This window comes from Tamandua tetradactyla, chromosome 13, assembly GCF_023851605.1.
Source record: "Tamandua tetradactyla isolate mTamTet1 chromosome 13, mTamTet1.pri, whole genome shotgun sequence".
NCBI lineage: Eukaryota > Metazoa > Chordata > Mammalia > Pilosa > Myrmecophagidae > Tamandua > Tamandua tetradactyla.
The window spans coordinates 30,154,499-30,172,589 of NC_135339.1; the positions used below are offsets into that span (position 1 = coordinate 30,154,499).

The window sequence follows — 18,091 nt, forward strand, 5'->3', positions numbered from 1 at the left end:
GGTAAGACAAAAGGGATCTCAGAAGCCATGATAGATAAGGTTCTGGCATATCTGAGACTGACCACAGTAAAGCAGCTACAAGCTTTTGTAGGCCTTTTGAGGTACTGAAGAGAGTTTATCCCCCCATTTGGCCCAAATTTTATGCCTTCTATATGCCCTGGTTGAAAAAGAACCCCCTGGGACTGGGGAGATGATCAGAAATGCACGTTCATGGCAGGAAAAAGGGCAGTAGGTGGGCCCAAGCACTACAGGTATGGATAAGATGGTTCCTTTCTACCTGGACATGACAGCCCATGAAGCAAGCTTTTGTTAGGAAGTCTGGTAATACCAGGGCAAACGCAAGGTCCACATAGGGTTTTGGTCCCAGTTATGGAAGGAAGAAGAGATGAGATTATTCTCCCATTGAGCGGCAAGTAGCTGCTGTCTATGTTGCCCTGCAAGCGAGTCCATCATGGGCCTGTAGTGGAAGACCAGCAGAAATTACAAGTGATACAGGCAACACCCCCTACCCCCACTGAATGGCAATGGGTTTACGGTTTGGAATTGGACTAAAGGTCTGGATATACGGTGAACTCAGCATGTCCCATATAGACTGCAAACTCTGGGAATGATTGAAAGGTACAATGGCCTTCTAAAAGAGGAGTTTTGGGTTTTTAGCTCCAGGAGAGCTGATGTTGAAAGGGTGGGCTACCCGATGGACTACTGCTGTTCGCTTATTTAATGAATAGCCTTGGTGCACAGGCTATTCCCCTTTAGACTTGTTAATAAGGGGATGGGCATTGCCTTTGCACACACAAGTGGAAGGAAGTGATGTGTTGGAAAGACCCCAGTGTGGGGAAGGAGGTTTATTATTACCAACCACCTGTGTTTTGCAACCAGGAACAACAGATGAATGGATCTGGCTATGGAAAATACTAACAGAAGCCTCTTTCTGGGTGGTATGTCTTTTACCTTGGGGAGACAGGATAACTCGAGGTTTACAGGTACAAACTTGGATTATAAAGTAGCCAGCTCCTGTAAATGTGTCCCTTCCTTATGATAGGAAAGGTTCTTTGCTTCAAGGAACTTACATCTTGTATTTCTGGCCTATACCCCTCATGCCTATAGACCTTCATCCTGATTGTGCTAGCTTGCCCCAAGGGGACCTGGTTTGGCACTTCCAACTGGGGGCAGAAATCCCTGGCTGCCACTGTTCTTTTCAAGACGAGTAAGTGGCATGCATCCTGCCCGAGGAATGAGATTTGCCTTTAATGGTCTCTAAAGGTTTATTATCTCTTTGACCAGGCTGATTGCAGCCAACTGCCTGGCCTTGTAGGCCCACACCTATGCAAAGGTCCACAAGATCTCTCATTGCTGGAAATATACTGAACTTCCAGCAAATGTGGCTGAAGGACTCCTGTGGCAAATAGCACCCGCTGTGGAACAGAACCGGGACTTAGCGATGGATGATAGTCACCTTGGCTTGTCTGGACAGGTTTTTGATACTCTTTTGTTGCTTCTTCTGTTGTTGTTGTGGTTTATAGATCAAAGTGCTGCCTTGTGGGGTAAAGTGTCCCCGCAAAACACAGGCCATTTAAAGGGTGGAATGTGGGACCCAGGGTATTTGAAGATGTAAATAGCCTGCTGAGTTGGTTGCCTAAAGAACTTCCAGGTCTGAACTTCAGGGGAAGAATGATTTGGCATTGCTATATAACCATGATTGAGCCCATGTTATGTAATCTTTTGACATGTTGCCACCTTTGTGTAACAATGATTTAAGCCCATCTCTGCATAGCTTGCAGCACAGAGGAGAATGTTTAAAGCCTTGCCACTCTATTGATGGCTCCTTGTGCTTTTGTTCAATTCACTGCTGGACTGGAACTACCAAACCTTGAACTGGGACCTGACAGCTGGGCTGCCTTCCCTTGCTGTCAGCACAGATGCTTATTTTTCCCACAGGGAACTGTTTCCGACTGAGCCTGCCATGCCAGTGGAGGAGGGTTGCCAGCCTCTGAATTTTGAGGGCTTTATTCACAGTTCTGTGGTGTGACTTCAGTCCTTTCACCTGTTCCAGTTTGGTGTACAACGTGTATATGGTCACATATGCCTCCGAACAGGTGTTCCAGACAGGTCCTGGGTCTGTGTCTGGGTCTCTAGCTACTCTAGTGGACGAACTAAATTCCACTTCTCCCTAACTGTCATCTTGCCCTGCCCTTCGGTGTTGACTTTTAAGTCAATGATGTAGTTTCAATAAGGAGAAGATTTTTATTTCTTTACCCAGGACTAGAATTCACCCTGAAAAATAGGAATTTCAAGACACTAACCCTTGCTACTAACAAGTGACAGTCAAGGTCTAGAGCCTCTCCCAGGATTTATGCAGCACAATTGCCCATCTCTCCATTTCACAATATTTTATTTATCTATCTGTCTACTTACCTACTTATGTATTTTTCAGTCTTGTCCCATTTTGATTGAATTTGAAAAATTCAATCCCTAATTTTTAAAGTGAGGCAACTGAGGCTTAGGTGGGTTGTGATTTAACCAAGGCCATAGTGATAGTGTGACAGTGGGACTAAGCGTTAAATCTTCAGACCATTAATGCAGTTCTCTAATTGTTAGTTGAGGAATAGAATGCTTATTATACTACCTCACATAAAGAGACACTGCTGTGCTGGCATTCATGTGCTATAACTTAGAGCTAAACAGAATTAAAGCTAGTGAAAGTCTTTCAAGGGTGTAAACATAATGTGCTTTGGGTGTTTGGAAGCTTTCAAAATGGAGTTCTAGAGCTGATGCTATGAGAACCTTCTTACTGAGCCTGGTTAATCTACTCCAAGTCACAGGATATGACAATAGGTGAAATTGTTCCTTTTTTAAAAAAAGGAATAGATCCATCTAAGAGGATAAACTGAGATTGAGTAGATTTTAAGGAAACTTAGGATGTTTCCGCCTGATTTTATTCTGTGTAATTGCAATGGAAAAGTTTTTTAGGTCAGAGTTTCTAAAAAAATGAAATCTGTTTCAATGGACCATCTTCATCAGAGATGTCATGGGTGCTAGTTAAAAATGCAGATCAGCAATTACATACATAGAGGTAGGATATCTTAGAAAAATATGCCTGTACAGTTCACAGAAAATAATTTCATGCTTTTCTTTTCAAGCACTGGAGCTCTATTAGAGGGAATATAGTTTCCTAATTCATCTTCATTCAGTGAGTTTTTGGGTTTGTCATTTATTTAAGTTCCTGAACTCAGCCCCTGCGGCTCAGTTTTTACTTTTCAACACCATTTTATCCTAAGGAAGAAAAGTACATACATGCCTTTCTGGTTTCATTTTATAAATATCAAAAAGTATGAACCAAAAAATCATTATACTTTGGAACAAAGATTTTTTCTGGGAAATTTAGTCCTTTATAATTCCGTAGAATTCAACCAGAACACTTTGGGACAATTTAAAATATTTTATCTACATCTCATTAAACTAATATTCAGTTTTGTTCCCTTTTCTTTTCTAGACTGAATCATACAGATTTCTGTGAGTAACCAAAATGTTCACTCTTTCTACACTGCTTTTTATCTTGACACCTTATTCATTTTGTGGCACCATAGTCAAGTTTGTGAAGTCCCAGTTGCCTTTGTTGAGAATTAATATATACGCTCTTATTAAATAGCTACTTTCCTTTATGTTTCATGATGGGAGCAAGCAACTAATTGCCTCTGAATCAGGAGAAAAGATGAAATTCACTGGGAAGACATCATGTCTGAGGCTTTCCCTAGAGATCCTCCTCGCTCTAAGACACCCACTTTTAGTGATAAATTGTGGAAGTTTTCAACGTCTCTAAAAATCTTTCCTTTTCTAAGGCATGTGGAAGAAGTTGGCTTTGGTGAAGTTATGTTTGCCTAGAAAAGATGCCGTGTCTTATCTGAAGGATGTTAAGAAATATATATTAATCTCACTCTTACACCAAGGAAGGGAAAGATGTTCAGATGATCACATCATTTGAGTAATTGAGTCTGGGTCACACTTTTCCAATTCTGAACTAACCCATTCTGTTGTTCTTTTTTTCTTTTCAATTTGACAAGAATTCTGTGTTTATTACTCCAATACCATGATTGGGAAATATTTGGAAGATAAAATCAACATGTTTCTAAGTAGGCCCTAAATGAATTGTTTTTTTCTCTGTCATATTTCCCTGTGGCTTATGCCTGGGACTGCCTGCTGCACACCAGTGATGTTGGGAAATGGAAGCACAGCAGTTTATGCATTTTTATTCATGCTACATTTTACAGGCTTGGACTCTGGTAGTTGAGGTAAGATCTTTTTTTTTTTGCCAAAAGAAGGATTTAAAAAAAGGAAAACTGTTTGCCTACAGGAGCTTAAATGTAACATTAGAAGCCTGAAAAACATGAAAGAGAAGTGATATCCCAGCGATGCTGTGCCAAAACTATGTTCTGACAGCTTTTCTACTCCTAATTTCTTTAAAAAAATAGTCGGGGCGGGCCGCGGTGGCTCAGCGGGCAAGAGTGCTTGCCTGCCATGCCGGAGGACCCCGGTTCGATTCCCGGCCCCAGCCCATGTAAAAAACAAACAAACAAACAAACTATAATAAAACAAGAAAATGTTTAAAGATGTTTCCCTTTCTTCCTCCCATCCTTCCTTCCTTCTCTCTGTCTTTCCTTCCCTTCCTCCCTCTCTCTTAAAAAAAAAAAAAAAAAAAAAAAAAATGGCTTTGGCGGGCCGCGGTGGCTCAGCGGGCAAGAGTGCTTGCCTGCCATGCCGGAGGACCTCGGTTCGATTCCCGGCCCCAGCCCATGTAAAAAACAAACAAACAAACAAAATATAATAAAACAAGAAAATGTTTAAAGATGTTTCCCTTTCTTCCATCCTTCCTTCCTTCTCTCTGTCTTTCCTTCCCTTCCTCCCTCTCTCTAAAAAAAAAAAAAAAAAAAATAGTCATTTTCTTCAGTATAGGCTTAAAAGCAATTTTGAGTATATGTTGGAAAAAATAAGCCAGACAAATTCTGCCTTCACATTTTTTTGTTGCCTGATTTATGGTTTAAGGTATTCTCACAGCATTTTCAGGTGATTGTACTTTTAGCATTTTGTTCACAAGGTTAAGGCAGAAGAATATTGAGTTTTGATCCTAGCTTTGTCACTGGATGGCTTTAATAAATGCAATCATTTTAATTGGTTTTCTTACTATCTGTATTCTGTTCCTCCCAGGTACTGTGAAATATCGATTCATCCCAGGCATTGTCTAAGGAAGGTTTTTTGAGTGATATGAATGTTTAGATCATGTGCTTAAGCTTATTCATGTGCATAGTGAATCAGGTCAGTTTTTGGAGAAAATGGGACTTGATACAAGCCAGTTCTTATTTTTCTATTGGATGAGTCTGGGGTGGTAGCAGGACTTCTGTGAAAATTGTAGTGGTAGCTTACTCTTCTTCTGACCACCTCTGTGTAGAAACTAACCAATTCTCACAACAACTCCAAGGAGTAGAAGTAACTATTATCTTCATTTTACAGATGAGGAAATATTAAAGCAGTTGAACTATTGAGTCCATACTTTGAATAAATACTCTAGGTTGCCTTCTGTGGCATGGTTGGAAAATGAGGAAGAGAACATTCAAGAATGTGAGCTTTGGGAAAGAAAGAGGAGAGTGATGTGGCAGCCAAATGATTGCCTCTGATATGAGTTTTTTCCTTCCAATAGCAGAGTCCTGCGGGATAGAGCCAACAGAAAGAAGTACTATATTTTCCAGCATCCCTTGCAAATGTAATTATTCTTTTAGATGTGATAAATGTTAATGAGAAATAAGTGAACATTTCACTGGGAAGCTTCTGCAAAATTACTTCAAAGTTAGTCTGTAGGCATCCTTTGACTCTGTCCTGCTGCCTGGAATGTAGATGTGATGGTTGGAATTCCAGGTGCCATCTTGGATTATGACGATAAGGCCATACTTTCAGTGAGGTAGAGCAAAAAGCTGGAAGGAATCTTGTTTCCTGAGTACTTTATGGATCAGAGCTTCCATATCAGCCCTGGACTACCTGCCTCAAGTCTTTTATAGGAGAGCAGTAAATTTCTGTCTTGTTCAGAGCACTGTGATTTGGGTGTTCGCAAACTGCAGCTGAACCCAATCCTAACTAAACACTCTTATGTCTACTTGATAATGTTGTTTGTAAGTAGCGGCACCATTTTCACGTAGGCATTCAATAAATATTTGTTGATTCAGGTTTATTTTTCAATCTTTTCCCATTTTAATGTTCAGAATCATCTACTTGAGCTACTTTTGAAGAGAATGGCTATGTAGGTTGTATCCTACACACAAAATCATGCTGTCAACTGTAATAGTGTCTGAGTTTATTTTTCTTCTTACAATAGTGAAGAGAGCTCAGAGGTGCAACTTACTTAGCTGAAGAGACTTCCTCACAGCTGTCAGGTTAAATTTCTCTGCCATGTCCATGTAGCAAGCAAATGTACTTTGAGTAAGTTTCTGTTTACTACCATTTGCCATTTTCTTTACTACAGTTTCCATCTATGGGGCCATATAAATTACCAAATCAATTAGAAAGAATGACTACTATAAAAATAGTTTATTTGAAGAGTTACTAATCATAGTTCTGATATTTAACATTACACTATATTTATGGTACAGTGTAAATGCACATATGTATATGTGTATATATCTGTAATAGCCTTGGCCACATGCTAAAAGAAATAAATGTCTCATGAATCATCAAATAAGAAGAAAAATTGTGTTCCATTGCACGCATATATGGAGCTTCTTCCTTAAATGCCTATTTTAATCAGCAGGGTATGAGATATGGGGAATGAAGCACACAGTTAAATTAAACTGTAAAAAATCCATTTTGTTCTACTATAAGCATTGTATTCCCCATGTATTCCCCAAATGAAAAATTATAGTGTCTTTTGCTGTGACCTTATCAGTGTACAAGGGGGAGGCAGAAAGATCTGTGATCTTGTGTTCATACAGATACAGGCCTTGCTGAGGGATTTGATATGGGGCAGGGAGAAGGAGTAATCAAGTGTGACATGCAAATTTAACCTGAACAGTTGAGTAGATGGAGGTGCTACTTACTTAGATGGAGGAACTTGAAGAAGAACATTTTTGGGGTATGAGATGGGGGAAGGAAGCAAACCATGGGTTCCATTTTGTATATATCAAGTTTGAGATACCTGTGAAGCATCCAACAATAGAAATCAAGTTGTATATATACATTTGAATTTCAGAGGAGTCGTATGAACTGGAGTTATAAAATTTGGAGTTTTTAGTCTAGAGATGATTTTGAAAGTCATGGAAATATTTTGAGATCATCTAAAAAGTGTAGAGAGACATAAAAAAAAAAGGGCCTTGAAATCAGCCTGGTAAATGTAGTAACAAATATATACTTTGCAGATGAAAGATTATGGTCTCTGTTGGGATCTTGCCTGGGTCTCTTCTCTTGGGTGCCACTGGTCTTCTTGTTACTCTTAACCCATGCCATCTGTTTAGGATGGCACTTACTCATACAGAGGCCTAACTGGGAACCTGGGCTGTTAGAAGTCATATGTAGGAATGAGAAGTGGAATCAAGTAACTGTTTCTACCAAAGAACTATTAAAGTAGGAATTCCAAAGACTCCTTCTAGAAATGCATAGAATTCAATTTTTAAAGAATTCAGAATGTTTTCTTTCTTCATCTTTAATATCTCTTTAATCTATCTTCTTTTGAATACTTTGAGATAAGTATAAAAATTAGTTTGGGAGCTGTGGCGCATTTACAGCTATAAACATGCAGAAGGAAGGCTTTATTTATTTAAAATGAATTTTGCTTTTAGAGCAGTTTAAGGTTTACAGAAAAATTGCACAGAGAGTACAGAGAATTGCCATATTTTCACTCTTCTCCCACATGTATACATAGTTTTCCCTTTTTTTAAAATCTTGCATTAGTGTGGCACACTTATTACAATTGGTGGACTAGTACTGAAATAGTAGTAGTAACTGTAGCCCATAGTTTACTTCCAGGTTCAGTTTTTGTGTTGTACAGTTCTAGGTGGTTTGACAAATGCATTATGTATCCACCATTTTTATTTCATACAGAATAGTTAACTATTAATAATTGCTCCCCAGGCCCCTGGAACGTTTGGAAACCGCTGATCTTTCTATTCCTTCTATTGTTTTGCCTTTTTTAGAATATCATATATTTGAAATCATACAATATGTAGCCATCTTAGACTGGCTTCTTTTACTTAACAATTATGTATTTAAGATTCTTTCATTTTCTTCATGGCTTAACACACTTTTCTTTTTTATCACTGAATAATATTCCATTTATTCATTCATATATGGAAGGGCATCTTGGTTGCTTCTAGTTTCTGGTAATTATGAACAAGGTTGCTGTAAACATTTGTGTACAGGTCCATGTGTGCAACATTTTCAATTCCTTAGGATAAATACCTAGGCATGCAGTTGCTGGGTCATTAAGTAAGCTATGTTCAGCTTTATAAAAAACTGCCAGACTGTCTTAGAAAAGTGGCTGCAGCATTTTGCATTCCACTAGCAATGAATGAGAGGTACTATTGCTCCATATGTGTGTCAGCATTTGGTGTTGAAGTTTTGGATTTTAGCCTTTTTAATTGGTATGTAGTGGTACCTCATTGTCATTTTAATTTTATTCCTCTAATGATATGTGATGTTGAGCATCTTTTTATGCTTATTTGCTGTCTTTGTATTTGGTGAGATATCTTTTCAACTCTTTTGTCAATTTTTAAATTGAGTTGCTTTTTTTCTGAAATTTTCAGAGTCCTTTCTAATATTTTGGATATAGCCTTTTGTCAGATATATATTTTGTAAATATTTTCTATTTTTGGCTTGTGTTGTCATTCTCTTAAGACGGCTTTGTAGAGCACGTGTTTTAAATTTTAATGAAGTTGGACTTGTAAATTTTTTCTTTCATGGATTGTTTGTTTGTTTTTTTTTTTAGGTTGTAGCTAAGAAGTCATCACGAAACCAGAGGTCAACTAGATTTTTGTCCATGTTACCTTCTAGAAGTTTTATAGTTTTGCATTTACATTTAGGTCTGTGATCCATTTTGAACTGATTTTTGTGAAAGGTATGAAAAGTCTGTTTCTAGATTCACTTTTTTTTCCCCTTGCATGTGAATGTTCAGTTGTTACAGCACCATTTGTTGAAATAAAAGGATCCTTTCTCCATTGTAGTGGTCTTGCTCCTTTGTTAAAGATCACTTGAGTATATCTGTCCCAGATATTTCTGGGCTCTCTGTTCTGTTTCATTGATCTGTTTTGATCACTGTAGGTTTCAAATACTACTAGTTGAGTAGTGTCAGTCATCTGACTTTGTTCTTCAGTATTCTGTGGGTCTTTTGCCTTTCCATATACACTAGAATCAATTTGTCAATATTCACAAAGTAACTTGCTTGGATTTTGATTGGGATTGTGTTGAATCTATATATCAGGATGACATCTTAATAGATTGTGTCTTCCTATCCATCAACATAGAATAAATTTCCATTTACTTTTAAACATATGCGTATCAGTGACTAGATGGCTGGTGCTTGTGTTATCTGTCTGAAATTGGCTATATTTGTGCTCACAATTTGAAACAATTTTGCTATACTGTGTCTTATGTTAATGTACCATTAGAGTTGGGCCTCAAAGAAGTTTTCTATAAAGATATTCAAAACTCTTTCAGGTTGTAACAGTATCAAAAGGTGTTGGGGGTGGGTAGAGGGGAAAGGGTAGGATGGGGAAAGAGACAGAGATAGGGAAAGTGGAAGAGAGGAGTGTTTAGAGAAGTTGTTGGCTAAGTAACTTAATGACAAAAATTGCAAAACTAGATCTGTTTTTACATCTAAAATAATTCATATTTGATTAATTAGAAACAGCACACATTTATTTTTCCAATCCAAATTCTTCTCTTTCAAGTCACTAACCAAGACACTGCCTTTTTACCCACCCCCCTGTAAATCCTGTTAACATTCCTGGATTTGCTATGTAAAATAAGAAAGATCTATATGGCTTACACTGAGACTATACTTGGTGCTTAACCCAGTGTCTTATGCACATTAATTCATTTCACTAACGTCTTGTTGAATACCTCTCAGGCATATTTGTTAATTTCATGGGCATTTATCAAACTCCTACTCTGTCCTCCATAACTGACCTTATTCATATGCTCTCTTCATGGATCCAGCCTAAAATTTAAGTTTGTGAGCATTTATGTATGGGAGTTGGTAATTTTCCTACCAAAATAAATATATTGTCTAATAATTTTTGCTACTGGAAAAAGAATAAATATTGTAAAATCCTTGCACCCAAGCTGATGGTTATCTGTTGTAGTATTGCTAACATTTGAGTGCTTTTGCAGACTGCTTTTGTATTCCTCGAGGTTCCAACTTACAATGATAAGAACCCTTTCTTCCTCCCACCCTCCCCTGTATGTTCTGCACATATTCAAAGAATATTTGGCTCTGTTCTCAAAGTGTCCTTCTTCCAATTTCCTCTTTAAAATTTCTTTAACTTCCCATACTTTTTTCATTTTAAAGGAGGCTATGAGACTCCCACTAGATTAATTTTTATCAGAAGATTTTTGAGCTTCTAAAGTCTAGTTTTAGGAGGATCCCCTGAGTCTAAATTTGAAGACTTGGTTCCCAAGAAAAATGAAAACCTCAAGTTTCTATCAGCACTTGTAAACCCAGGGTTTTGCAAAGTTTACAGCATGCTATCACACTTAATTCTGAGAACATTATTTGCCATAGTTTACTCAGCTGAACCATGTGCAACTCCTTCTACCTCTTTTCCTCCTTAAATTTAGGATATTTTCATAGAATTCTCACCCCAGTGGTTGTGGCTTTCTTAGGAAGCTCCATTAATATACTAAAATTAACTACAAAATTTTGCATGTATCTTTTTATTTAGTAAATATTTATTGAATACTTGCTCTGTGCTAGGCAGTTTCTTAGGCTCTTGGAATATATCAGTGAATAAAACAAACAAAATTTCCAGCCCTCGTGCAGCTACATTTTTATAGGTGGACACAGATAGTAAACATAATTCATAGGTAAATATTAGATTGTTCTAGTTTGGAGGGGTTCCTCAAGACCACCACCAGGTTTGACGATTCATTTGTATTCCTCAGTTTATAGTTGTACTCAGAACTAAGATTTACTACAGCATAAGTATAAAGCTCAGCATAGGGAAAAGGTACATGAGGCAATATCAGGTACAAATTTCCAGAGTCCTTTCCCAACTATACAGTTATACAAGATGGGCTTAATTTCCCCAGCAACAAATTGTGACAACAATGTGAAGTGTTATTTACAAGGGAAGCTCATTAGAGTTTGAGTACCCAGGTTTGTACGGGAAACTGGACAGGTAGGCACCCTCTATCTGGTGTATACCAAATTTCCATGCCCTGCAGGTGTTCAGCATAAGCCATATTGATTGTACGAATAGTTTAAGCATAATGAGCTGCTGCTTCAGTTCTAGAAATGAAGAAACCCTCCCGAAATCCATGTTCTCAGACCTTGTAAGCAGACCTTTCAAAGGAGAGGAGTCAGGCTTGCTATGTTAGTTCTGTTATGCACAGTGAAATTATATATGTTTTGGGGAAGAATTAAGAGCAAAGGGCAAAGAACTGTAGTGTTGGTAAGGAATGTGGGTTACAAGTTTAAATAAGGTGATCAGAGTAAGCCTCAACGGTAAGGTGACATTTGACCAAGGGGCTTGAAGGTAAAGCATTAACAACAACACACACACAAAAAGCATTCCAGGCGTTAGAGAACAGCAATGCAATTACCTTAAGGTGAGAGCTAGCTTGTCATGTTCCAAAAGGAGCAAGGAGGCCAGGGTACCTTGAGTGGAGCGAATATGGACGTGAAGTCAGGGGATTGAGCTTGGAGGAGAGGACTAGTGTTCATCCTGTATTGGACCTGGTAAGACATTGTTAGTTATTTGGTTTATGTATATATGCGTTTCCCTGAGGAAAGACAGAGTAGCTTTCATTTCCTTGGATTCTGTGAGCCCCCCCCCCCCCAACATTAAGCTGTAGGCTGACTTCCTCATTTTACAGATGGAGATCTAAGGCATAGTTATAACTGACTTGCTTAAAGTCACATGGTCATCTTAAGAAAAAGGAGAATAGAATGTAGAATAAAGATATTATCACCCTTCTCTCTTTCAAGATGGAAGAGATTTCTGGTGATATTTTCAGTTGCATTTTCCTAAAATTAGTGTAACTGATATCAAACTGGTTCAGGGTAGTTTAGACAGAACGTTCAATTAGTTCTTTCCATTTACAATAGAAAGGGATCAAGATGCCTAATCTCTGGGTAAGTGAGAAGTACAACACATTAAATACTTAGAAGGGATTTTCCCCTTCTTATTAGCAGGTCTGGTGATTCGAATAAATGCCTTCATATCTTAAAGCTACCCCTTTCTCCATTAAAAGTCTCTCTTTTCTTTGCTTGTAAAGTCCTCCCAATGTGATTATGTTTTAGTAAAAAAAAAGTGTATTAAAATGCCTCCTGACTTAACGGGTTTCAACTGCAGTTTCTCACAAGGACTGTAGAAATAAAATCAAGTTAATTTCTCTCATTGGCAACTTTGTAATGGTCACACCAAGAAGGCATGGTTGGGGCAGTGCGATGACTCAGTTGCAGAATTCTCAACTGCCATGCTGGAGACTTGGGTTCGAATATTGGAGCCTGCCCATGCCAAAAAAAAAGGCATGGTTGAGGCTTTTGTGAAACACAGGCAAAGAGAATCTAGTGAACAAGAATTCAGAAAGAAGCATATTTGATCTTAAAATCCAAAGCAGCATAAGCTGTTGTGGTGTGGACAGATAATTGCTATATAATTTTTTCTTTCAAAAGAAAATAAGACTGAAAAGAAGATTTATGGCTTTTTAAACATTTACTGCTTTTTAGCATAAGGGAATGAGTGTTGGATACAAATAGGTCTGTGATACATGTTTGCTGAACTTAGGATTTTTATGACAGCCATTGAAGGTGATTTAATAATGCCTTTTTGTTGTTTAGAAAACCTAAACAAAAAGTAAAAAGAACTCTGAATAAATTTTAAAAGGTTAAGTTCAGAGCCATTTAATTATGATGTGAATTTGGAAATATAGACATTTTTATATTGCTTTTTATTTTCAAGGGGAAAAATCATTAACTTCTTATCCTGGGAGGAGGTAAGAGATGATGTATGTTATTATTATTATTTTTTATTCAGAGATGAGATCCTTTAATTTTGTGGTCCTTTTAATCCTCACACAAGCCTGTAGTAAACTATGCAGGAAATATATCTAGAAGATTTTAAAGCCAGGATTCAAATCCAGAGCTTTCTTAGTCCAAAAGATTGTCTTTTTTACAATACCATTCCGAAATTACCCCAAATAGTGCCCTAATAATCAAACATTTTGTGTTCACCAAATCAGTTTATCATGTGAGTGGACACCCTTAAAACGAGTATGTTATTTTAAAAGTACAAAAATTCTCTGTTCCTTAAGCAGTCTTCTTGCACTGCAATCTTTTGGGGGTATTGCTGTTAAATACTTTGTGCTATATTTTCTCAAGGAGTGATGCCATAAGTGACTGCCACAGTTTAGATGACATAAAACCAATATAAGCATAAAATGTTGATTTCTGTTGAGATCAATATGATTTGATACACAGAAAAATATTGAGGATTTTCCATCTTACCTTTTGATTCTTTCCGTTTATATGGAGTCTTGCAAGGCCTTGTTTTTGTTGATGGGGGTAGAGGGGTAAATTTGGCTAGATTTAACTTTCAGAATCACTCTGGTTGTACTAAGCCCCTCCACAAAAATTTCAGTGACTTTGTTGTTATAAAAAATAACATATGCTTATTATAAAAATTTGAACTTTACAGAAAAGTAAGAAGACAGAAAATCACTCCAAATTTCCCCTTCCAGAAATAACCATACTCAACATTTGAACATCTTCCCAGATATCTCTCAATGTGTTTATATTGAGGAAAATATAGCTACATGTAATTTTAGGAAAATGGGATCACAGTATACATGGCATTTTAAATACCAACTATTAATTTACTTGATTTTAATGAAAGAAAATGAGATTGGAGAGAAACTTGAGGAGCTGTTGAACTCCACCCAGATAAATATTTCTTGGCCAAAGAGATATTAGAGCCTAAAAGATCCCTTTATTGTTATGAAAAGGAAATGATAGAGAGGTCTAGAGAGGATAAAGTGGACTCAGGTCCAAAGAGCAAAGTAACCATTTGTGACCTGCAATGGAAGATGAGAAAATTACACATATGTACTTTTTACCAGACCCCCTTCCCCATCCTCTGAGTTTTGACATATTATTCTGTGTGCATTGTCTTGGTTTATTACATTTTATCTTTATTATGTAACTTCAGTTACTGAAGTTATTTAAACCTTGTACTATTGTAAAATCAATTCTGTGCTTACCACCAACCCCCCCCCCTTTTAAAAATTTATTTCTCTATTACTGAGTTCTCTGTTTTCTTTCTACTCTTGGATGGCTGAATTTTGTGGCTTAGGAATTGTTTAAGGAAGGATTCCTAAGTTTTCTGCTTTCTCTGTTCTTATATATTTGAGATTGTCTATCAATTTAATTTAAAGGACAGTTTGCCTGAGTAAAATATAATCCTTCTATATTTTTTAGATACTTAAGATACTATTGTGGTCACTTTTTCAAAAGAAGAATTAATAGGAATGAAGATAAATTTAGTACTAAATTTTCTGAATGACCAATTTATCGAATTTAACGAAATTGGTGGTGGTGATATTTTGGGGTGGGGAGGAAGGTGTGGACTTTAATTTTGGTTATGAAGGTTGAATGCCTTTTAGACAGTGAAGAGAAGGTGTTGGGTGGCAATAGGGAGAAATCTGGAGTTCAACAGAGAGTTTGGGGTTAGAGAGACACATTTGGAGTAGATAGCATAAAGTCTCAACTAATGCAGTGAATTAGCAGTGAATTAGTTGAGACAGTATAAATGGAGAAGAGGAAAGGTGCTTGAGCTCTGTGTACACTGCAAAACTTATAGGTCAGAAAAATTAAGAGAAATAGAATGGAGACTGAGAATTAGCAACTGTTAAGCTGGAAGAAAACGTGCTTGAAATTTCCAGATAGAAAAAGTATCAGATGTTGCTTAATAAGATGAAAACTAAAAATTGAACATTAGAATTGGTCACATGGAAGTTATTTGGGTCCCTGATGATAAGATTAATGTAACAGGCAAACATCCGATAAGCCTGATTAGAGAAAAAAGGGAAAGCAAAAATATTTAACATAATATACAATTACAGAACAATTTTAAAATAATAGAAGAATATTATGGGCAACTTTAACAATAAATTTAAAAATTGGCAATTTTATCTGTATGCCATAGATTTTAGTACAAAGTGTCTTCCTTTGTCATTAGTATTATGACCAAACAAATACAAAATCTTTTATATTTATATATTTATCTGAACATAGAGGAAGGAGTAAGAGCATAAATTGTAAAACATTTTTCTGTTGTTGGGTGTTTTTTACCCTGGGGGAAATGAGATGACAGAGCAGCCTTGGGGGAGATTATTAACTTTCTCTTTATTCATCTCTGGATTGTTTGATTTATTATAAGGAACTTAAGTTATTGTCATAGTTAAAATTCTATGTAATAAATTTTATATAATAATAAAAAAAATCAGGGTTTGCAAATATGGGACCTGGGAATGATTCTTTTACTTTCCTGAGCCAACAGCTTTAACATTACATGATTGTGGGAGTAGGCTCTTGAATAAGTTTTTCTTTGGAGCCCCATCTTAGCCTCAGAATCTTTCTTGGCACAGTTTTTTAGATAGTCATTCCAATTGACTGGAGTTAGTCTTGAATCAAAACTTATTTCCCAGCCCTAGTATGGATGATTTCTGTGGTTTCTTCCTAGCCTCAGCTATCTAATTATTCACTGTGATTACCAAATGCCTGTACTGTGCCTGAGATTGCACGAATGGGAACCATATTTAGAGGAACTTGTGGTCTATGGTTCTAATTATCTGCACTTCCCTTTTGGGCTTTTCTTTCTGTTCCAACCCCTTAAAAGATGGTGTTTTTCCATGTTCTGACTATGACTCTCTCCCTTGCTAGCTCCATACATTCTCCCTAGGCTATTTCATCCACCATCTCTTTTTCAGAGACTCCTAATCTGTACCTGTATTCCAGATCTCTCTTCTGATCTTGAATTCTCGTATTCAACTCAGCACATCCAATATAGAACTTTTATCCTTCTTGTCTATTTTGACCCTCATGTTTTATCTCCTATCCAGGTGAATATTTCTATATTTTGGCCTTGTTACTCAAGCAAAGCCACTTTGCCCAGGCTAACATGTCTAATTGATGCATAAGTCTGTTGAGTGTGCTCCTTATCATTTCTTTTATAATTCTTTTTTCTGTATGTCCCTCACTACTACCTTAGTTCATCTGTTACCTATAGTTTTGTGACTGTCTCCTTCCTCAAGTCTCACACACTTCACCAAACTGCTTTGTCAAAAAGTTGATCTTTCTCTAATACAAGTAACATAATATCATTCTTTTTCTTAAAATTATTCAATGACTGTCTGTGGCACTTTTACCAGTGTTTATATGATATACATATGCTTAATGCACCCAATGAGTAAAGCTAGATTTTGACACAACCCCAAAGCAATTTTTTTTTAGTAAGAACAGATTAAAGAATTTATAACTGCCATGGCTTCTGATAGTTTGGAAGTGACTTAGAATAGATGGATTGCAGTTTATGTGCATTTATTGATGAACTAATTAAAGCTCCATGTTTTACTCTCGCACTCAAAAAAGTAGACTTGGATCCAAGTAAGGATTATATTATAGGGACATTCTTGAATAGGCTCTAATTTATGTTTAAAACAGTAATCATTTGGAAATTGTGGTACTTTGACTGTAATAACTGACAGATTACTTCTACATGCCACATAACTGATTATCTATCATCATCATTAGTGAAGGCTGAATTTTAAGGCAGTCTAGTCTGGATTCTTTGTTATAACTAACAAAGCTCTCCATTTCAAGCAATTCATTTGTTTACTCACATTTACATCCATCTGTCCATCCATTTGTCAAACATTTTTTGAGCATCTGTTATATGTAAGGAATTGTTTGTTAGGGACTATGGATATAGTAGTAAACAAAACATAGATTTAACTCTCACCGAAAGAATCCATGGCGAATGTCATTGCCTGATTCTTATCCCGTTCTTTGTTCTTGTCCAGCCTCCTCTTCTCCCCTCACAGCTTCCTACCATATTGACTATTTATGGTTCCCCTGATGGGTTAAACTATTCCGTTGCCTTCTTCTTCTGTTTCTACTCATTCTCACTTCATCAGCATTGTCAGTTCAGCTAATTTTGAACTTTGCTCAATTGTTACTTCTCTGTTCCATGTGTCTGAATGGGGACTCCAGTGAAACCCAAGAAACTTTTGATTACTTCCCTAGAATGTAATCTAAATCTTTGGTTCATAAGCCTTTCAGACATAAAACTTTAAAAATCAGCTCTTAAAATTCAAGCTAAAGCAGGATATAGGACAGTGGTGTGATGGGATGGTGGTGGTGGTGTGTGTGTGCATATGTGTGTGTATGTGTGTGACTGAAACATTGATGTGATGGTTTCAGTGATCGAATATGTTAGGAAGAATATAGGGCTAGGATTCTAGGGGTAATGAGATGGAAAAAATAGGAGCCTTAAAAATATATAAGCTTTAATATGTTATAAGATTTAATCTGCTAGAACACATTGTTCTTTAAGACTATGGGATAGTTTTATAATTTCTTTGCTTTTTTATTCATGCAAGTTAAGTATCCTTTCTGGTTTTCTGTCTTCTGTATAACTTAGTCTGATATATGATATATGGCTATATATTGTCAAGCATTAAATTTTTAAAATCAACTTTATTGAGGTATAATTTTGACTTTTGAGAAATGTAGCCACCCATGTAACCACTACCACCACCACCATCTAATTTTCCTCAGATCAGAAAGTTTCCTGTGCCTCTTTGCAGTCAGGTCTTCTCACTCCCACCCCTGGCCACA

General features: G+C 36.9%; 1 protein-coding gene across 11 annotated transcripts in view; it reads left to right on the forward strand.

Moving 5' to 3' along the window:
• The window catches only part of CTNNA3 (catenin alpha 3), a 1,849,311-nt gene that overhangs the window by 367,500 nt on the left and 1,463,720 nt on the right, over positions 1 to 18,091 (forward strand). The window lies entirely within an intron of this gene.